Here is a 23,806-nt window from a genome sequence, read left to right as displayed (position 1 = left end):
GCTGACTGTGGCTCTCATCACGAACTTCTTATTGCCAAATTCAGACTGAAATTGAAGAAAGTGAAGAAAACCACTAGACCATTCAGGTATGACCTAAATCAAATCCCTTATACAGTGGAAGTGAGAAATAGATTTAAGTGACTAGATCTGATGGACAGAGTGTCTAATGAACTATGGATGGAGGTTCGTGACATTGTACAGGACACAGGAATCAAGACCATCCTCAAGAAAAAGAAATGCAAAAAACCAAAATGGCTGTCTGAGGAGGCCGTAAAAATAGCTGTGAAAAGAAGGTAAGAGAAAGCAAAGGCGAAAAGGAAAGATATACCCATTTGAATGCAGAGTTTCAAAGAATAGCAAGGAGAGATAAGAAAGCTTTCCTCAGCAATCAATCCAAAGAAATAGAGGAAAACAATAGAATGAGAAAGACTAGAGATCTCTTCAAGAAAATTAGAGATACCAAGGGAATATTTCATGCAAAGGTGGGCTCAATAAAGGGCAGAAATGGTAGGGACCTCACAGAAGCAGAAGATATTAAGAAGAGTTGGCAAAAATACACAGAATGGTACAAAAAAGATTTTCATGACCCAGATAATCACAATGGTGTGATCACTCACCTAGAGCCAGACATCCTGGAATGTGAAGTCAAGTGGGCCTTAGGAAGCATCACTAGGAACAAAGCTAGTGGAGGTGATGGAATTCAAGTTGAGTTATTTCAAATCCTGGAAGATGATGCTGTGAAAGTGCTGCATTCAATATGCCAGCAAATTTGGAAAACTCAGCAGTGGCCACAGGACTGGAAAAGGTTAGTTTTCATTCCAATCCCAAAGAAAGGCAATGCCAAAGAATGCTCAAACTACCACACAATTGCACTCATTTCACACGCTAGTAAAGTGATGCTTAAAATTCTCCAAGCCAGGCTTCAGCAATACGTGAACCATGAACTTCCAGATGTTCAAGCTGGTTTTAGAAAAGGCAGAGGAAACAGAGATCAAACTGCCAACATCCGATGGATCATCAAAAAAGCAAGAGAGTTCCAGGAAAACATCTATTTCTGCTTTATTGACTATGCCAAAGCCTTTGACTGTGTGGATCACAATAAACTGTGGAAAATTCTGAAAGAGATGGGAATATCAGACTACCTGACCTGCCTCTTGAGAAACCTGTATGCAGGTCAGGAAGCAACAGTTAGAACTGGACATGGAACAACAGACTGTTTCCAAATATGAAAAGGAGTATGTCAAGGCTGTATATTGTCACCCTGCTTATTTAACTTATATACAGAGTACATCATGAGAAACGCTGGGCTTGAGGAATCACAAGATGGAATCAAGATTGCCAGGAGAAGTATCAATAACCTCAGATATGCAGATGACACCACCCTTAGGGCAGAAAGTGAAGAAGAACTAAAGAGCCTCTTGATGAAGGTGAAAGAGGAGAGTGAAAAAGTTGGCTTAAAGTTCAATGTTCAGAAAACTAAGATCATGGCATCTGGCCCCATCACTTCATGGCAAATAGATGGGGAAACAGTGGAAACAGTGTCAGACTTTATTTTTTTGGGCTCCCAAATCACAGCCGATGGTGATTGCAGCCATGAAATTAAAAGACGCTTACTCCTTGGAAGGAAAGTTATGACCAACCTAGATAGCATATTAAAAAGCAGAGACATTGCTTTGTCAACAAAGGTCCGTCTAGTCAAGGCTACGGCTTTTCCAGTGGTCATGTACGGATGTGAGAGTTGGACTATAAAGAAAGCTGAGCATAGAAGAATTGAACTGTGGTGTTGGAGAAGACTCTTGAGAGTCCCTGGACCTCAAGGAGATCCAACCAGTCCATCCTCAAGGAGATCAGTCCTGGGTGTTCACTGGAAGGACTGATGTTGAAGCTGAAACTCCAATACTTTGACCACCTGTTGCGAAGAGCTGACTCATTGGAAAAGACCCTGATGCTGGGAAAGATTGAGGGCAGGAGGAAAAGGGAACGACAGAGGATAAGATGGTCAGACGGCATCACTGACTCGATGGACATGGGTTTGGGTGGACTCCGGCAGTTGGTGATAGATAGGGAGGACTGGCGTGCTGTGGTTCATGGGGTTGCAGAGTCAGACACGACTGAGCGACTGAACTTACTGATCTGAAATAGAGCTTTTTTGTACCCATTCTTTGCTGTATGTTGATTTATAATGGTGGACTTTTTCCAAGTAAAAAGAGGTCAGTGTCTTCTTGTACAGTGGATTTTACTGAGGTAGTTTAGTTTTCTAGGTGGAATTTTGGAATTTAATGAGATGTGTTGGTTATTATAATTGGGACTAATGTATTTGGTAGCCAGCATTGCTACAAATCACAAAGCATGAAAAAGTCTTACCCAATGAAAAGAACTTTTCATATTTCACACAACTTTCAAAACTCTGTTCATAATCATCTGAGCTTTGTACATAACTGTTTTATTTTTAAACACAAAACATTTTGCATTCAAGCTTACCAACCAGACTCTAGCCTCAAGTGCTAATATCTGGGAGAGGGACTGTGGCCTATTATACTGTACTCTTTTTCTGAAAATTTAGTAAAACTCAATTATGAAGGCTGTCTCTAACTATGTAAAAAGGGGCTTATGAAAGATGATTACAATGTTAGGTCCTTTCAAAGACCATTTTCTTCTTTGGCAAAATAACTTTCTGAATTTCTAGAAGCATGTCAAAAAAAAAAATCCAGAGTTAGATAAAGAGAGAGTTTATTCAGATGCAATTTTATTTTATTTTTTCAGTTTTTTCTACTTAATTTTTTTTAATTAGTTTATTTTCTATTTTTTTACTTTACAATATTGTATTTGTTTTGCCATACATTGACATGAATCCACCATGGGTGTACATGTTTTACCCTTCCAGAACCCCCCTCCCACCTCCCTCCCTATGCCATCCCTCCAGGTCATCCTGGTGCACCAGCCCTGAGCACCCTGTATCATGCGTCAAAACTGGACTGGCGATTCGTTTCACATATGATAATTTACATGCTTCAATGCCATTCTCCCATATTCTCCCACCCTCGCCCTCTCCCATAGAGTCCATAATACTGTTCTATTTATCTGTGTCTCTCTTGATGTCTCGCATACAGGGTTATCTTTACTGATTAACTAAATACCATATGTGTTAGTATACTGTATTGGTGTTTTTCTTTCTGGCTTACTTTACTCTGTAAAATAGGCTCCAGTTTCATCCACCTCATTAGAACTGATTCAAATGTATTCTTTTTAATGGCTGAGTAATATTCTATTGTGTATATGTACCACAGCTTCCTTATCCATTCGTCTGCTGATGGGCATCTAGGCTGCTTCCATGTCCTGGCTATTATAAACAGTGCTGTGATGAACATTGGGGTACACGTGTCTCTTTCAGTTCTGATTTCCTCAGTGTGTATGCCCAGCAGTGGGATTGCTGGGTCATATGGCAGTTCTATTTCCAGTTTTTTGAGGAATCTCCACACTGTTCTCCATAGTGGCTGTACTAGTTTGCATTCCCACAAACAGTGTAAGAGGGTTCCCTTTTCTCCACAGCCTCTCCAGCATTTATTGCTTGTAGTCTTTCAGATAGCAGCCATTCTGATGGGCGTGAAATGGTACCTCATTGTGGTTTTGATTTGCATTTCTCTGATAATGAGTGATGTTGAGCATCTTTTCATGTGCTTGTTAGCCATTTGTATGTCTTCTTTGGAGAAGTGTCTGTTTAGTTCTTTGGCCCACTTTTTGATTGGGTCGTTTATTTTTCTGGAATTGAGCTGCAGGAGTTGCTTATATATTTTTGAGATTAATTGTTTGTCTGTTGCTTTGTTTGCTATTATTTTTTCTCATTCTGAAGGCTGTCTTTTCACCTTGCTTATAGTTTCCTTTGTTGTGAAGAAGGTTTTAATTTTAATTAGGTCCCATTTGTTTATTTTTGCTTTTATTTCCAATATTCTGGGAGGTGGGTCATAGAGGATCCTGCTGTGGTTTATGTCGGAGAGTGTTTTGCCTATGTTTTCCTCTAGGAGTTTTATAGTTTCTGGTCTTATATTTAGATCTTTAATCCATTTTTAGTTTATTTTTGTGTATGGTGTTAGGAAGTGTTCTAGTTTCATTCTTTTACAAGTGGTTGACCAGTTTTCCCAGCACCACTTGTTAAAGAGATTGTCTTTTCTGCATTGTATATTCTTGCCTCCTTTGTCAAAGATAAGGTGTCCATTGGTGGGTGGATTTATCTCTGGGCTTTCTTTCCATTGATCTATATTTCTGTCCTTGTGCCAGTACCATACTGTCTTGATGACTGTGGCTTTGTACTAAAGACTGAAGTCAGGCACGTTGATTATTCCAGTTCCATTCTTCTAGACAAGTGCAATAGTAAGAGGAAGAATATTGTAATAGAGAGAACACTTTGATTATAAGGTCTGTAAGAGTCCCAAAGTTCAGGCAGAATGACCCTTCTTTATAAGGAAAAGTGAACAAAACTGAAGGAATTGGATATGGGGGTAGTTGAGAAGCCTGGCTAGTTTGGTCCAGTTAAGTCAGTGAATATTTCACTCAGATTGGTCAAATTATATGAACTTAATAAATCAGATCAATTTTCTGTCATCAAGATTAAGGGTGTTTGCCATTTGGGGAAGTCACATCACTAGTAGTCATACCAATTATGCTATATACACAGGCAATACAATTACTCATATCAGTCTACATTGGAGACCACAAAATTCATGGTAATTCTGGGAACAGAGGCAAAGAGGTGACTATTGTATTGATATTTTTATCTTCCAGTGTAGCCATACTAAAGAAATAACACAGTGAAAAATATATTTCATCAGTTGGTTTCCTTTTGTTTCTCCATTATGTTAATTTAGAGCATTATACAACTTTTCCATTTTCCTAGATTATGTGTAGAGGTAGACAATAATGTTTGTGAATTTAATTTCAGATAATAAAAGAAGCTTTATGAAATATTTGTTCTCTAAAAGGGCTGAAGGTCCTTTAGAATTGAGAGCCACTATTCTACTACCAGGTTGTTATTTATGGATAATGATGCTGAAACTAATAGAAGTTGAGAAATTTGCCCACAGTTGTAGAGAGTATTGATACAACTACATACATATGTACTCTCAAATTGTTAAATTTTTTGGCATGGCAGTCGTGGGCTAGGAATAGAGATGCATAAATAGTCTCTATTTTGTCTAGTAGGAGAAAAAAATGTTCACACATAAATGGTAAAGTGATTGGTTTAGCAAGCAAATTTCTAGAAAATGTCACTTCTGATAAGCACACTAATTAAATTTTGCTTTGTTGGGAGATTCTTGCTGTATTTGAAACATGTGGGAAAGTAAAGTGAAATTCTAAGGATCTATTTCTTGATCAGTAAAATGGGAATAAAAGTACAATATGTACCTAATAGCATTGTAAGACTTTAACAAGCTAACTAGAATGATCCATGATTTTCAAACAATAACATTCTTTTGAATTATCTGATGATTTTATTAAAATGTTAACTCTCACTCATCAGATATCAATATGACTTGAGATTCTGCATTTTCAACAAAATCTCTACTAATTGCTAATGATCCTGGCTGGAGACCACTTTAAGCAGAGACAAGGATATAATTCCCTGGCTCTCAAAAGGGGCCAGTTCTAGTTACACCTCTTTCACCTCTTCTCCGTCCCCCTTCTCTTCCCTCTTGTTCTCTTTTTGTAACTATATAAGAATGGGCATTGTTTCCTTGGAGATGTGAGTGTCTTTGTAACTTTGAAATCACTGCCATTGCACTCATTAGGAACTTTTGAAAGAAGGGAAATGATGACATATAGATTGTTTGGGACTCAATTGAAAGACTCAATTGAAAGAAATTATTGAATGAGCTTTCTTCCTCCCACATGCCAAACTTAATATTCTTAATGTTTCTTTGCGCAAGTTCAGAGCAGCCTCACCATATCAATATGGCTAGTATCAGAAAAAGACACAGATATTATTATTCATTTGTTCTACAGTGGCATCTATATTTGCTATATACATATATGTAATGTATATTATTTGCTACATATAAATAAATGTCCATTTATCTAAAACAGCGTCATATTTTTAAATTCATTTTGCAAAACAGTTTTGTCATTGTTCCACTATGATCTAAAAGAGCAGTATTTTTTTTATGAGAATAGAAGATAAAATGAGGCACAAAACCCCACAGATGCTTCTTCAATGGAACTTACAAGAATGATAAACATTTTTTTAAAGAAATTCAGTTCTAAGATTTCTTGTAATTTTCAGTTTCACCAACAGATGACACTAGTCATTTCTGTAATCTTTTTTTTTTTTTTTTTTTAATAGCACATCAAGGAAATTCAAAGCTGCAGTTTTGAGAATAAAAGCCCAAGCAAAAGAAACTATTAACTCTGAAATGTTAACATATTAAAATTACCATTTAATAGAGCTTTATCGTTTTTTTGTTGTTATTTTCCTACAATTTGCAAAGCATAATCAAAGATTGTTCTTGTGGTAAATGACTGAACCCTTCAATTCTGTTCACCAACCTATAGTTACAGCAATGATTCTGAAATGAAAGATGCCTAAAGTACTTTCATTGAAGGGATATATAGATATATATTTCATGTTATAGAAATTGAATGTCTGTTCCTTCATCTATAAAATAAAATATTCTGAATATGTTCTCAGGCAACTTTCTGCTCCTTATTAAAGGCATGGACTGGAGTCACAAAAATGAACATAGAAAGACAAGACACTGTCTAAAGGAATGATCAAATCAAGTTACCTAATAAAATCAGTTATGTAATTCAGTCAGTCAGTCAGTCAGTCAGTTCGGTCGCTCAGTCGTGTCCGACTCTTTCCGACCCCATGAACCGCAGCACGCCAGGCCTCCCTGTCCATCAGTTATGTATTTACTGAGGTCAAAATGCCTCAGCAGTGACATAGGAGTTTCTGAGGGTTGTAATCCCTTCCAGATGTTGGTCACCTATAAAACAATGTTAATGTGAATGGTTCTTCTCTTTGATCTCTCCCAGAGTCATTCACACTCTTGATACCATTCTGGAATTGGAGACACTTCATTCTGGACACTTGAGACCTGTCCATGCCTGGGCATATCTCACTTCTGCCTTTTTGGTTGTTCCTATAGTCACAGAGGGGCATCCCTGGTGGCTCAGGTGGTAAAAATCTGCCTGCAGTGTGGGAGACCAGGTTCGACCCCTAGTTGGGAAGATCCTTTGGAGAAGGGAATGGCAACCTCCTCCAGTGTTCTTGCCTAGAGAGTTCCATGGACAGAGGAACCTGGTGGGCTAGTGTCTGTGAACCATGGTGTTGCAGAGTCGGACATGATGGAGCGACCAATACACACACACACACACACACACACACACACACAAAGAGTCACAGAAACCAATGATTTTCATCATAATTTTAAATTGGCAGCAGGCAAGATGCTTCATGAAACTCTTCTCTCCTCCTGCCCCCAGTAACTCCACGTTGGACACACATAAATTGCCTTGTGGAACTAAATTTGCAAAATGAAGACACACACACAAAAACAGGTCTGTGGTACTACTTACTGTGGTTCCAAATGGAGTTGTGAGCACCATGCTTTCTGAAAGGCAATTCAGAAAAAGCCCATATAAAGGTACCTGTCAAATAAAAACATTCCATCTTAACTAAATATTGAAGAATTTTATAGAAACATGATTTTCTTCTGAATAGTGAAAAAACATAATGCTTGATTATCACTACTCAAGCAGGAAGCAGAAATTATACAAACTATTATCATTCCTGATGAAACAAAGAATATTGAGTAAAGCTAGTCACTTCTCATTCTTTCAAAAATGAGTAAAAGTGAGTGGCTAATAACGTCTGTTTGCAATAAAAAAAAAATCCCTTTTTATTGTCGTTTTAAAATAAAATCTTTATAGCTTTCTTTTCAGCAATGTTAAACTCTTTGCTAATCCTTTAAAAATACAGTACAAAATAATAATAATGAAAACATAGCATATTTGCTTTTCACCATCAATCATTATCAGTTGCCACATGTACTAAATTCAGAGATAGAAAAAAAATTAGATCTGAGATTTTTTTTTTTAAATATTTAAGTGTAGTGGCTGTTTTAAATGATTTCATTGATTTGGAGCAGAATTACCTTCAGTAATCAATTTGCATGAATAAATATAGGCTAACATTTTTCTATATTTTTAAAATAAAATATTTTTTTCTTGAAATTGTAATGGGAAGGTACATATACATAATACGTGACTTAGAAGAACAACAGTGGAAGTTGCTAAATCATATTATTTCAGGAAAAACAATTGTTAGTTGCCTATATCTTGTTCTGTTTCTGATTTAAGAACTTAAATTGTTTCACTCAGAAATATTTGTTACATGGAAATAGCATTTATATACATTCATATATGCATTCACATATTAACATATGTACATTAAATAACTGTAGTTTTTTTTTACCAAAATTTATACTCTTTGCTTCTTTTATTTAAGAACAGAGCTTCTCATCACATACACAAACATGATTTATACATATGAAATACAAGAAAAAACATTTCTGTATGTTTGTAGCTTGGCAGTCAGCATATAATTGTTCTGAAATCTAAAAATATGCCCAGTATTGAATATTGTTTTTAAATTGTCTTTTGAGCACTATAAATTCCCTGGATTTTATGTGTTTTCCATTTTTTCTGTGTATATGATAGTCTACAATTTTCCTAGGTATGGTTCTTGCCTTTAAAATAATCAACAATTACACATATTATTCTCACCTTCATTACAAAATTAATAAGGAATATTTATAAACTTCATCAACAAAAACATGTAGGTCTAGGATTTTCCTCATAAGAAATTTTCCTTTTTTAAAAGTTCTGAATTCAATTTCTTTAACAAATATACAGTTCTTCAGATTTTTAAATTTTTCATCAGTCAATTTTGGTATATTGTTTTTTTATTAATTGTTCCATTTCATCTAGCTTTTCAATTTCTCTGCATAAATTTCTTTACATTTCCCTTAAGTTTTTATCAGTAGTTTTAGGTTCTGTACAGCCATACCCATTTTCAGTTCTGATATTGGCAATTTGTCTTTCCTCTCCTTTCTTTATTATTCCTGATAGGGCTTATAATCAGTATTACTGATCTTCTCAAAGAACCATTGCTTGACTATTTAATTTCCTTTACAGTTTGTTTTCTATTTCAGTGATATTTTTTCCTTTGTATTCTTATTTTTATTTCCTGTTTAATTTTGGCAATTTGGTAATTTCCAGCATTTGTGGGGAAAAGTTCAGATCATTAATTTAAAAAATTTTTTTCTATCTCATGTTAGCATTTAAAGTTATAAATTTCATTCTTACCATCTTCAGTTGTAAATTTTCACTAAGTATTATAAGCAGTATTTTTGATATTTTGCTATTTGTATGTTTTGATTTTTATTTTCCTTGTAATCTCTTTATTGAGCTATGGATTATTTGGAAATGTACAATTTCATCTCCAAATACATGAGATTTTCTCATTGTTATTATTATTGATTTGAAATTTAATTGTTTTGTTTCAGATCATGTACTCTGTGAGACTTCAAACTTCTGACATTTATTGAGACATGTTATGGCCCAGTGTATGATCTGTCTTGATGAGTGTTTCCTATTTACTTAAAAATGGATCATATTCTAGAGTTAAATGCTATATGTCACAGTCAATTAAGTTAAGTTAGTTGCTTCTGTTGAGTTCTATATACACAGTTGTCTGGTTATCCAATCAATTACTGAGAAAGAGATGTTAACATCTAAGTATAATTGTGTTTTTGTCTATTTTTTCTGATAGCTTTTCAGTCATTCATATTAATTCATTAGTAAGAAATGTTTTCCATATGAGGATATACCACAAAAAGTAACATGATTTATGAATAGGCATGTCCTTGTGTCTCATTTTTAAAAGCTGTAATTGAAGTTGAGTTAAAATCATTGTCTCTTGAGTTAGACAACACTGAATTTGAATCACACCACTGCCTCATATGAGTTGCATGAAAATTTGTCTCTTTACATATCAGTCTACATAATTGAGAAAATAAAAATGATACATATTTTATGTATACATACAAAACTCTCTATGTTGAATGTTAAATGAAGTATTTTGCTCAAGTGAAAGACTGAATATACTAAGAACTCAGTAAATGTAAGTTACCATCATTAGTACCAGCAACAGCATTACCACTATTATTCCCTTATCATTCAGACATTTTTCAGTTCAGTTCAGTTAAGTCGCTCAGTCGTGTCTGACTCTTTGCGACCCCATGGACTGCCATATGCCAGGCTTTCCTGTCCATCACCAACTCCTAGAGCTTGCTCAAACTCATGTCCATTGCGTCAGTGATGCCATCCAACCATCTCATCCTCTGTCATCCCCTTCTCCTCCCACCTTCAATATTTCCCAGCATCAGGGTCTTTCCCAATGAGTCATTTCTTCACATCAGGTGGCCAAAGTATTGGAGTTTCAGCTTCAGCATCAGTCCTTCCACTGAGTATTCAGGACTGATTTCCTGTAGGATGGACTGGTTGGATCTCCTTGCAGTCAAGGGACTCTCAAGAGTCTTCTCCAACACCACAGTTCAAAAGCATCAATTCTTTGATGCTCAGCTTTCTTTATAGTCCAACTCTCATAATCATACATAACTACTGGAAAAACCATAGCTTTAACTAGATGGACCTTTATTATGATTAGATCGTTAGAAATTTACAAATATATTTTTATAAGCTTTGAAGTAAATCCATGTAGAAGAGCTAGGTTATATAGGGCATTGAGTCAATATACATGCTAGATACAGCATAAAACAATTCATATGCCCTGAAATCTAACTCTATTTTTCCATAACTGGAATTATATTCCCATGATAGCTTTCACCTATATATAAACATTACTCAGATGTATTTCAAGATAACAATGTAAATGTGAATTATTATTTGATTATGACTTTTTAGCTAACTCTTAAAGTCTCTTTGAGAAATACATTGAAATCTGACTTTGTGCTACAGATAAGTTAAATGAAGATTGGGTTATTGAAAGACTTTTCTTTTTTCCCCTCACTGATCTATCTTTGAAATTGTTCTCTCTGAAGCATAAGAGAATTCTTAGCTGAACTTGCCCGTTAATATATACATACATACATACATATATGTATATACACATATATACCTTATCAGCAGATAATGAAACTCTATTTTCAGATTCCTAGGTGAATAATTCATCATTGTACTTAGCAACACAAATAGTGATAAGTTAAAACTTTACTCAAAAAGGACAACAAAGGAGACGGCACACATTCTTATCTATCACATTGGTCTAGTGGGAAATGGAAAGAGCTGACATCAGAGGTCTTTATGGCCCCAGATAGGTATTGTACAGAACTCTGATCGCTTATGTGAAAGATTGAAATGGAAATAGTTGGGAAACAGCAGTTTTATCTTGTCAGATCCTTTCAGAGGACTTATGGTTCACACTAGCATAACCTGAGCAATATTTGCAAGGAATAGCTAACTAGTGAAAATTCACCCTATCGTGCCAACCAGAAATGAAAGTATCATGTCAGCACAATTCCTGTCAGATGGTCTTTAGATAAAGATTCTGGGCTTTTAACTTCATCTAATGAAAAAAACCTGGGTGATCAGTCTTGGCATGTAATGGAACTTTTATCTCACTGTGTAAGTAAATTATGGATAGAGTTATACACTCAGGAGGTGACCTACATAGCACATTCGAAAGGCAAAATTAAGAACAGTATTCAACCTTGACCCACTTTTTTCACCTTTTCTGAAAAGTTAGAAGGATGGTTTTGGTGAAGTACTGAATGCAAACTACATCAAAAGTAATCATATTTTATTCCCAAGATACTTCTTTAGGGTTCTTATCTTTTTAGAGAGAAAGTGTGAAACTTCTTTAAATATCTCAATCTATACCTCTGAATGAGACCCTGACCTCTGGTGTCAGCAAGACACTGGTTCAAATATTAGCAAAGATGTTTACTTTCTTTGTAGCTTGGGTGATTTACCTAAGTTTTTTGAACCTCAATATCTCATATGTAAAATATGACTAGGACTTGCCTGGCAGAGTTCATCTGATGAACTACTAAAACAATTAAAAAGAAATAATATCTCCATACTTAATATATTTGAATACTCAAAAGTAATCAGTATTGGTGATGATGATATTTGTTCTAGATGTGTGGACTTAAGCAAATTACTAATCCTCTGTGGGGTTCACATTTTGCAGCTTTGCTGCTGCTGCTGCTAAGTCGCTTCAGTCGTGTCCAACTCTTAGCGACCCCATGGACTGCAGCCTACCAGGCTCCTCCGTCCATGGGAGTGTCCAGGCAAGGTTACTGGAGTGGATTGCCATTTTCTTCTCCAGGGGATCTCCCTGACCCAGGGATTGTACCTAGGGCTTCCCTGGTGGCTCAGCTGGTAAAGAATCTGCCTGCAATGCAGGAGACCTGGGTTCGATCCCTGGGTTGGGAAGATCTCCTGGAGAAGGGAATGGCACCCACTCCAGTATTCTGGCCTGGAGAGTTCCATGGACTGTATAGTCCATGGGGTCACAAAGAACTGGACACAACTGAGTGACTTTCACTTTCACTCCTACATTGCAGGCAGATTCTTCACCATCTGAGCCACCAGGGAAGCCCTCATTTCACTGAAAAACAAATTCCTAAAATAGGAATTAAAGTCATGGTTTAGGATGGGATTTGAAAAAAATCATTTAATCTAATTTTCCTATGCAACTTCAATGTCTTCAATTTAAGTTCTAGGAGGGCAATATTTTTGCTCATCGTTCAAATTTGTATGTATTTGAACATTTTCAGTGCCAATAATAAAGAATACACATGAATAGAAAAAACCACTTTGGTCAAATATATGGCTATTTTTTAGTCAAATAGATGTTAGTTATTTCATTTTTTTGACTAATAATCCTTATGACATCAACCCCACCCACACTGATTTATGTGTATGAATTATAATAGCTAGTATTTATGTTGCATTTAGTACGTGCTAAATTCTGTTCTAAGCACATTGCCTGCATTAGCTCATGTACTCCTCACCCTAATCCAATGAGGAGAGTGTTACTAGCCCATTTTAAAGATGTAAACTGAGGCATAAAGTACTAAGTCATTCTCCTTGGATCATATAATCAATAAATATCAGAGGCAATTCTCAAATTTAATCTCAAACCCCAGCTCTAAAACATTTGCTTCGGACTAGATTCCTTGTTGGCCTCCATTTGTGTTTATTTTATAGACACACACACACATACAAAGATGTTTTAACAACTGATCATCCTTGTGAGGAAAAAAACAAACAAAACTGGATGGCAGAGTCTTTTCTCCTGAAATCTGACCACATGACACAAGAGTCAACTTCACAAAATCCTGAAGACCTTGAGAGGAGAAATGAGATATACTCTTCCCTTACACAATGTAAAGAACAGCAGAATCACTTGAAAATAGTCTTACTTATTTGGAACACAATGTTTGAAAAAGCACTGTGTGTGATGTAGTGTGATTTCTACTGTTGGATCTCAGTGTCACTGGAAAGCCAGAAAAAAACACACTAACTAGGGCTTGATTTGTTTCCCTCAAAACTCTTTGAAAAGTGAAGTCGCTCAGTCGTGTCTGACTCTTTGTAACCTCATGGACTGTAGCCTACAGGCTCATCCGTCCTGGGATTTTCCAGCAAGGGATTTTCCAGGCAAGAATTCCTTCTCCAGGAGATCTTTCTGATCCAGGGATTGAACCTGGGTCTCCTACACTGTAGGCAGATGCTTTACCATCTGAGCCACCAGGGAAGTCAACTCTTTACTTCAGTATAAAACTGTCCTTGCATCCTGCATCATCTTAATACCCTGAGCCAGAGTATCTATCACCTTATTTGGGGTTATCTTCTACACACATTTATTAATGGTCTTGTTACTATATAGATACATGTCTGTCTCCTCCGTGGCTCAAAACATTCTCAGGAGTGAATTCTTTTGTCAAATCACTTTTTAATCTTAGTACTTAGCATAGCCCAGCACTTCACAGGACATTCAATAAACATTTGTTTAACTGGTGAATGAACAATGAAAATGGTTTTAAGCAACAGATATTCTCTATAATTTTACCAGGCACATTGTACTTACCACTCCACACTTACTGAAGTGGGCTGATAATCAGAGAAAATCGTGTTCCTTTTTACCGTGGATTTAAGCTGCTAAATGGATAACAAATGAAGACCTCTACCCATATTAAAGGAGTCTCTTTCATTACTATTATTAAGATGCATTAGCACACTGTAGCACTTGATTGAAGTATTCTTTGCTGTGATGGCCACTGAAGGCTTTAAGCTTGAGAACTGCTAAACTGTGAAGGGAGACACAAAAGATAAAGTTTTGCATTTTCTTTGATCCGCTCAGGGTGTCTGATTGAGTTTTCACTTTCTTTAAAATTTGTATCAGATTGAAACTTAGAAAAGAGCAATAGGAGAGACTAGCGTTTTAGAGAGTCTCATACTATTTTTACAGAAATAAGGTGAGGATAGGTCCACTGGTACTAAATGCATTCAATTTTGAATTTAAATTACTTGGAGATACTAAACTCTCTTCAATAAAGTACTCCTTGCCCTGCCCCCTCTCCACAAGACACACATTCTGTCTCTCTCTTTCTCCCTCCCACTTCAGATTTCATGCCCCTTTTAGTATGCTGTACTTACATTTTAAAAATATGTAGTTGTTGCTTTACCATACTGTAAGAGTGCCATAATCAAGGAGTAAAGTCTTCCAAGGGTAAGGCTTGTTTGTCTTATACATCTATCTATATATATCTATGCTCAGTGCTTTCATTTATTTGGATTTTCTGACATAAATATTCCTGTACATAAAGCACGTGAAGCTCAGCCAAATTAACTGAATTGCACCCAAAATACCCAGATTAGAATGTAGGTTTCATTGCTGGGTACCATACTATGGACCGTTAAATTGTTTTCTGTCTGAGTAAAATGGGAATAGATCACTTTAAACCTGGTGACAAGCATAAAGTCAGGGTGTGTTTAACTGTATACCTATCAAACCGATTCCAAAATGGGTTTCAATTAACTGTTGATAAATCTATACGGCAGTGAAATCAAAAGAAGGTACATGTGGTATCTTGCGGTAGAATAAATTTTCCCTGTGTATGTAGAAAAGACCTCGTAATTAAAAGTTGTCATTATTATTTTTATTGCTTTATGCATCTACAGACTATATACCTTCTTCACAGGACTCTACAGACTCAACAACTATTTACAACAAAGGGATTTTTAAGCAGTAAACTTGTGTGTTTTCCATACTCCACCACTTCCCTGAAAGTTCATCCTAAACAACTTGGACATAGGAAAGAAAACTTTCCAAGATCTAAGTTAATCAGAAGGTAGGGGACAAATTGCTTAATTTTTGAAGCTACAGTAAGGCATGTAATTAGGGAACCATTATGTGGTAAAAGTGTATTAACATATTTCCAAAAGGTAATCTACTCCTACTTAGCTTTATTGATCTGCCTGATAAATCCCACAGAAGGTGATGGTGGAGTTCCACTTATTTTAGGAAACGCAATTTAGATAGAATTTTAGTATGAGTCGTTGAGGTAGAAAGAAAAGAACCCATTTTGTTTCATCTTGAGATGTTCCCTTTTGGAAAATTTAAGTCATCCCAAGAGAAGGACCATTGAATATCTAAGTAGTCTTTGTAAAATGAGATCCTTTCCCAGATCTTAACTCTTCTGGCAAAGCTCAAATGTATCTTTGTTTCTGACACTGTCATAAATCCATGTTTGTGAGCAGAATTTATTCTGCGCTTTTGCATTAATCTTCATGAATAGTCAAAGTAATTTCCTCTTACTGTTCAAACTTTCAGCTAGTAATTGGTCAGTAATTCCAGAAACCAAAACATATACTCTTTCTAAATCAGCATATGATGTTATGTTGAACAATTAATGAATATTCTGCAAATTTGCTCTGTGTAATCACCACATTTTACTTCAAAATAATGATGGATGTCAAGATTTACATTCTGAGTGCCAATCTTTGACAAACAGAAATTCTGTTTATCAATCAGTTATACTGTTCTTAAAAGTATTTTTAAAGTTGAATAAAAGGGGGGCAGCAGAGGATGGGATGGTTTAATAGCATCACTGATCCGATGGACTTGAGTTTGAACAAACTCTCGGAGATATCGAAGGACAGGGAAGCCTGGCCATGGGGTTGCAAAGAGTTGGACATGACTTAGTGGCTAAACAACAACAATTACATACTGATAGAGGTTGATTAGAGATTATAAAATTAAAATAGTTTAGATTTTTCATTCTCAGTTTTCCATTGATTGAGATTCTTAGAATTTTAAGACAGTAAGGAAGTACCTTTCCTTAGGTTTCAAAGTAAATTTTATCTTGAAAATCCATTGTTCACATGAAATCTGGTGAGGAACACCAATATGGTAACAGAGGAGTTTCTCAGGGAAAATCAGAAGAGAACTGGGTGCTGTAGAATTTCTCCCAACTTCCTCCCTGCCGGGCTTTCTCAAAAAGTTTGTCAGGTACAGCTTGGAAAGTAATAATCTCATCAAATAAATACCAGTTTGTAGAATAATTTTTTAAAAATCTGGAGATGTTAAGTGCATTGAATTATCTAGTATCACACAGAGAAATGAAGGCAAAAATTAGAATAGATATCAGTTCAGTAATCTTTTATAACAAGCTTCTTCATGAAAACATAACTGAGAAAATTTTGCTGTTGTTGATCACTCCATCTTCTCAGCAACTGCATCATTTATTGGCTGTGCCAACATGACACGATGTATTCTGTGGAATGCTTCAGGTCAGTAAAGTATTCTGTCTCTTAGGGGGACTGAAAACCATTTGAGGGTAGAAACTATATAGAACATCTCTTGGAATCCCATACTGTACTTTTAGTCAACAAAAAACAAACAACGGATAAAAGATAAAACCAGCCATAGAATATAATGCAGTATTGCTCTTTGAGTAATACATTTTGCAGAACACATTTACGCAGAATATGAATATATGTCCTAAAAAAAAGAATTCCATGCACAAATATATGTGAAAAAGGTTGGATTAAACAAAAGTTAAACACTGCAAATAGAATCCTCAGTTTTTTAATATGCTAACATACATTGTGAATCTGCAATGATTGGGGTTTTTTAAATTTATTTGTCATAGAGCTTTTAAAAAATGTGTTTAATATTGTATCCCTCAGGATGGCAATCTGTAGAATATATTCAGTAGAGGATAAGGAAGGGCCAAGTCTAGAGGTCAAAAGTTTGGAGATTCTAACTTGAACATTCCTTTTACTATGTAAGCTTTGGGAAGTGACTTATCTGAGCCTCAGTTTCTTCATCCATAAAAATGGCATGCAGAACACTAGCATTGCCTATGAGAGAGTTAGTTAAGTACCAAATAGGATTATTATTATAAAATTATTTATATAAATTTATACACTATTTAAATGTAAAGTATGCTTTTTGTACTGTAAGTTTATAATCATAATTTCAGTGGATTAAATTTGAATAGAGACACAAAGAGCATAGTTTCAGCAAACATTTTCAGAACAAAAATAGTAATGTTTCAGTCAACTATGTACTCTCAGATTTAAATACAGTTTTATTCAAAGAACTTGCGATTATAACAGGCATTTTTCAATTACTTCTAGTAACTGAAAGTTTGGATGATAATCACTTTAACTGTAAACTTATTTTTCCTATGGAGAAGTTAATTAAAAACTGCCAGATTTTATATGTTTATAAGTATGAAAAACATTGAGTACATATATTAAATATATCTGAGCTATTTAATTTTTTGTTTCTATAAGAAGTTACTATAAAAAATTAAATTCACATTTCAAATAAAGAACAATATCAGTTCAGTTCAGTTCAGTCATTCAGTCATGTCCAACTCTTTGTGACCCATGGACTACAGCACACCAGGCCTCCCTGTCCATCACCAATTCCCAGAGTTTACACAAACTCATGTCCATGGAGTTGGTGATGCCATCCAACCATCTCATCCTGTTGTCCCCTTTTCCTCCTGCCTTCAATCTTTCCTAGCATCAGGATTTTTTCCAATGAGTCAGCTCTTCGCATCAGGTGGCCAAAGTATTGGAGTTTCAGCTTCAACATCAGTCCATCCAATGAACACCCAGGACTGATCTCCTGTAGGATGGACTGGTTGGATCTCCTTGCAGTCCAAGGGACTCTCAAGAGGCTTCTCCAACACCATAGTTCAAAAGTAACAATTCTTCAGCGCTCAGCTTTATAGTCCAACTCTCACATCCATACATGACTACTGGAAAAGCCATAGCCTTGACTAGACAGACATTTGTTGGCAAAGTAATGTCTCTGCTTTTAAATATGCTATCTAGGTTGGTCATAACTTTCCTTCCAAGGAGTAAGCATCTTTTAATTGCATGGCTTCAGTCACCATCTGCAGTGATTTTGGATACCAAAAAAATAAAGTCAGCCACTCTTTTCACTGTTTCCCCATCTATTTGCCATGAAGTGATGGGACGGGATGGCATGATCTTAGTGTTCTGAATGTTGAGCTTTAAGCCAACATTTTCACTCTCCTCTTTCACTTTCATCAAGAGGCTCTTTGGTTCTTCTTCACTTTCTTCCATAAGGGTGGTATCATCTGCATAACTGAGGTTATTAATATTTCTCCCAGCAATCTTGATTCCAGCTTGGGCTTCATCCAGTCCAGCATTTCATGTGATGTACTCTGCATATAAATTAAATAAGCAGGGTGACAATATACAGCCTTGACGTACTCCTTTCCCGATTTGGAACCAGTCTGTTGTTCCATGTCCCATTCTAACTGTTGCTTCTTGACCCGCATACAGGTTTCTCAGGAGGCAGGTCAGGTGGTTGGTATTCCCATCTCTTGGAGAATTTTCCACAGTTTGTGGTGATCCACACAGTCAAAGACTCTGGCATAGTCAATAAAACAGGAGTAGATGTTTTTCTGGAACTCTCTTGCTTTTTTGATGATCCAGCGGATGTCGGCAATTTGATCTCTGGTTCCTCTGCCTTTTCTAAATCCAGCTTTGACATCTGGAAGTTTAGGGTTCATGCACTGTTGAAGCCTGGCTTGGAGAATTTTGAGCATTACTTTGCTAATATGTGAAATGAGTGCATTTGTGTGGTAGTTTGAGCATTTGTTGGCATTGCCTTTCTTTGGGATTGGAATGAAAACTGACATTTTCCAGTCCTGTGACCACTGCTGAGTTTTCCAAATTTGCTGGCATATTGAGTGCAGCACTTTCACAGCATCATCCTTTAGGATTTGAAATAGTTCAACTAATTGCATCACCTCCACTAGCTTTGTTTGCAGTGTTACTTCCTAAGGTCCACTTGACTTCGCATTCCAGGATGTCTGGTTCTAGGCGAGTGATCACACAATCATCGTTATCTGGGTCGTGAAGAGCTTTTTTGTATAGTTCTTCAGTGTATTCTTGCCAGCTCTTCTTAATATCTTCTGCTTCTGTTAGGTCCATACCATTTCTGTCCGTTATTGTGCCCATCTTTGCATGAAATGTTCCCTTGGTATCATTAATTTTCTTGAAGAGATCTCTAGTCTTTCCCATTCTATTGTTTTCCTCTATTTCTTTGCACTGATCACTGAGGAAGGCTTTCTTATCTCTCCTTGCTATTCTTTGGAACTCTGCATTCAAATGAGTATATCTTTCCTTTTTCCCCTTTGCCTTTAGTGTCTCTTCTTTTTACAGCTATTTGTAAGGCCTCCTCAGACAACCATTTTGCCTTTTTGCATTTCTTTTACTTGGGGATGGTCTTGACCACTGCCTCCTGCACAATGTCTTCATTTATAGCTTTTACCAGAATTTTATGTAGCTGAAATCACACAGTAGGTAGTCTTTCAGAATGGCTTCTCTTATTTAGTAATATACATTTAAGTTTCCTCCATGTCTTTCATGACTTGATAGCTCATTTCTTTTTAGTCCTAAATAATAACCCATTGTCCAGATATACCACAGTTTATTTACTCATTCCTCTGTTACATTCTTGGTTGCTTCCAAGTTTTTCAATTGTGAATAAAGCTTCTATAAATGTCTATGTGCACATTTTTTTATAAATAAAGTTTTCAACAACTTTGGGTAAACACCAAGGAGTGAGTTTGCTGAAACATATGATAACAGTAAGTTTAATTTTGTAAGAAACTATCAAACCATCCTTCAAACATGAAAGTGACTGCAACATCTTGCATTCCCACCAACAGTGAATGAGAGTTTCTATTGCTTCATATTCTCACAAATATTATGTGTTGTCAGTAGTCTGGATTTTAGCCATTCTAATAGATGTGTAGATGTGTAGTGGTATTTCACTGTTATTTTAATTTGCATTTCTCTAATGATACATAATGTGAAGCATCTCTTTGGCTTATTTTTTAATTGGATTTTTTTTTTCAGTTTTGAGAATTCTTTGTATGTTTTCAATAGTAGTCCTTTCTCATATACATCTTTGCAAATATTTTTCACAGCCTGTGGTTGTCTTTTCATTCTCTTGAATATGGGTTCTATCTGTTATTATTATTTTTAAAATTTCCAATGTCTGTAGTACCTGTTTTGTTTCTTCTACCTCTTGTGTATACTGCCATTTTTTTAGTCATAAAATTAAAAAAAAAAAAATCTGCCTAGATACCTTTTACTCTGTACTGGGCATGTATTTGAAATATGTGTAAACATAATTTGAGATACTGGATGATGTTTTCTTTCAAGAAGAATTTTTATTTGTTTCAGTCAGGAACCAGGGCAGTATTAATCCTAGCTGTTAGTGGGGAAATATCTGTTAAGTACCTAAATTATCCCATTCTTTCAGACTCTGGAGTGAAGTAGAAAACTGAGAAGACAGAGTCCTTATCCTCATGGGAATTATATTCTACTTTGAATTGGGCAAATTTTTAATATAGGGGAAATTTGTTTCTTTTGCTCTTTATATCCACACTCTTTTGACATGAGAAAAACTTCATTTTCCTCTAAGTAACTACTTCGGTCCATGGCAACTATTTCTATTGGAACTATAAATTATGGTTTATAAATTATGCTGGGAGAAATGTTAATAACCTTCTGAAACCCACCCCCCACACAGTAGAAGTATTTTGTGGATATGGAAAGGGAGAATTAAAATAAATGAAAATATTAATTATTTCAGAAGTAACTTTAGTCACTGAGAAAAATATAGTAACTGATTTTTACAAAATAATCAGTATTTTGAACTTATTCTCATAAATTGAATATTAAATTATATAATTTGTATATTTATAGAAAGACTATACTTCATGAGAAATGCTGAACTGGATGGAGCCCAAGCTGGAATCAAGATTGCCAGGAGAAATATCAATAACTTCAGATATGCAGATGACACCACCCTTACAGCAGAAAGTGAAGAAGAACTAAAGAGCCTCTTGATGAAAGTGAGAGAGTGAAAAAGTTGGCTTAAAACTCAACATTCAGAAAACTAAGATCATGGCATTTGGTCTCATCACTTCATGGCAAAGAGATGGGGAAACAATAGAAACAGTGACAGACTTTATCTTTTTTGAGGCTCCAAAATCACTGCAAATGATGGCTGCAGCCATGAAATTAAAAGATGCTTGCTCCTTGAAAGAAAAGTTATGATCAACCTAGACTGCATATTAAGAAGCAGAGACATTACTTTGCTAACCAAGGTCCGTCTAGTCAAGGCTACGGTTTTACCAGTAGTCACATATGGAGGTGAGAGTTGGACTATAAAGAAAGCTGAGCGCCGAAGAATTGGTGCTTTTGAACTGTAGTGCTGGAGAAGCCTCTTGAGAGTCCCTTGGACTGCAAGGAGATCCAACCATTCCATCCTAAAGGAGATCAGTCCTGGGTGTTCATTGGAAGGACTGATGCTGAAGCTGAAACTCACATACTTTGGCCACCTGATGGGAACAACCGACTCACTGGAAAAGACCCTGATGCTGGGAAAGATTGAAGGCAAGAAGAGAAGGGGATGACAGAAGATGAGATGGTTGGATGGCATCACTGACTCAATGGACATGAGTTTGGGTAAACTCTGGGAATTGGTGATGGACAGGGAGGCCTGGTGTGCTGCAGTCCATGGGGTCACAAAGAGTCAGACACGACTGAGCGGGTGAACCTAAATGAACTGAAGGTCAGTGAAAAGTCAGTGGTAGCCAGGTTTTGACGGGAGGAAGGGATGAACAAGCAGAGATAATTCTTAAGGCATAAAGCTATTCAGTTTGATACAATAATGATGGATACATGTCATCATACATTTGTGCAATCTCATGGAATGTATGATACCAAGAGATAATTTAAATGTAAACTATGGATTTTAGGTGATAATTATGTGTCAATGTAGATTCAATTATAACAAATGTAACACTCTGGAGGGTGAATGATAATGGGGGCTATGAGCATATGGGAACAGGGTCTCAGAGAGGTAGTATCTAGGAAATCTCTGTACTTTCCTTTCAGTTTTGGTGTGAACCTAAAATTTCTCTAAAATATAAAGTCTATTTAAGAAAATAACAGATAATTTTGCAAATTTCCAGAGAATAGGAAACCATAAAATACAATGTAGCATATTTTTAAATTAACCAAATTAAATGCTACAATCTGGAAAATAAAATAATCTAAACTAGGAACTTAATGTATGTTTAAGCAACATCTATATTTGGCTGAAGGGAATTTAGTTAAAAGAATTAATAGGCTGAGAGAAAGTAAAAGAAATTGGCCAGGATAAAAATAAAGAGGCAACATATTTTTTTAAACTTGTAAAAATATAAAATATATATGTGTGTCTATATATATATATATATAGACACATATTATATATATATATATATATATATGTAATGAGGAGTTCTAACATAAGGATTATATTAATATAAGCAAAGAAGAAAAAGAATGGAGCAGAAGCAAATTTTGTTGAGATAATCACTGATGGTCACTCCCAAACAATAAAAGACATGAATCCATAGAATCAAGAGGCCTAACAAATATCAAGCAGTATAAATAAAAAACCAACACTAGTCATATTATAGCTGAATTGCAAGCAAAATATAAAACTATAAATAAGTTTAGGGGGAAAAAAAAGGGGGATAAAATAACAGGATGCCTTCAAAGGAGTGGAGCTGGAACAACAATTAACTTCGAGATGCAGCAATGAAAAATAGAACATATTGGAATGATATTATCAATGTATTTTAAAAAATTAACTCTCAATCTAAAATTATATAGTACTCAATAAAAATACTGTTCAGTTATAAAGGTGAAATAAAGATGTGTTCCACAAAGCAAGAATTGAGAATTTGCCCACAAAATCCCACGGATTCAGGTTGCATTTTCCTAATATTGTTCATTTTATAGTACAAGCATCACTCTCATGTCGAAGTAGAGTCTATGTTCTCTTCTCATAAAAAGGCTGGACTTTGTCACTTCTGGTAAATAAACATGACGGAAGTGATAATTAGAAACTTTCATGGTAAAGTCATAACGATGATCCTCTTTAGCCTGACACTCTCTCCCATTCCCACCTCTCTCTGGAATTTTGCCTTTGGATCCCAACTATGCTATTGGAATTCCCAAACCAAACACACGGAGAATATAGCAGAAAGAAAAACGGAAGTCCTCAGTCAACAGGCAGCATATTCACTTTCAGTCAAATCAGAGAAAAAGCTTTCAAAGTTTTCCAGTCCCCAGCCTTCTGCTCTTCCACCTGAGATTCCACTAT

General features: G+C 35.8%; 1 long non-coding RNA gene across 1 annotated transcript in view; it reads right to left on the bottom strand.

Annotated features, from left to right (window-relative positions):
- LOC145520802 (uncharacterized) overlaps positions 1 to 23,806 on the bottom strand; it is a 367,809-nt gene that overhangs the window by 294,359 nt on the left and 49,644 nt on the right. The window contains exons 4-5 of the long non-coding RNA XR_014064835.1: positions 14,171 to 14,390; positions 7,570 to 7,641 (exon numbers count right to left, since the gene is read on the bottom strand). This is a non-coding gene — a long non-coding RNA (uncharacterized LOC145520802). The remainder of the gene's footprint in view (positions 1 to 7,569; positions 7,642 to 14,170; positions 14,391 to 23,806) is intronic.

The sequence above is a fragment of the Giraffa tippelskirchi genome, chromosome 9 (genome assembly GCF_054371585.1).
Source record: "Giraffa tippelskirchi isolate mGirTip1 chromosome 9, T2T-mGirTip1v1.2.pri, whole genome shotgun sequence".
NCBI classification, from domain to species: Eukaryota; Metazoa; Chordata; class Mammalia; order Artiodactyla; family Giraffidae; genus Giraffa; species Giraffa tippelskirchi.
Note: the sequence above shows the minus strand (reverse complement) of the source record. Positions and strands in the feature narration are given on the sequence as shown.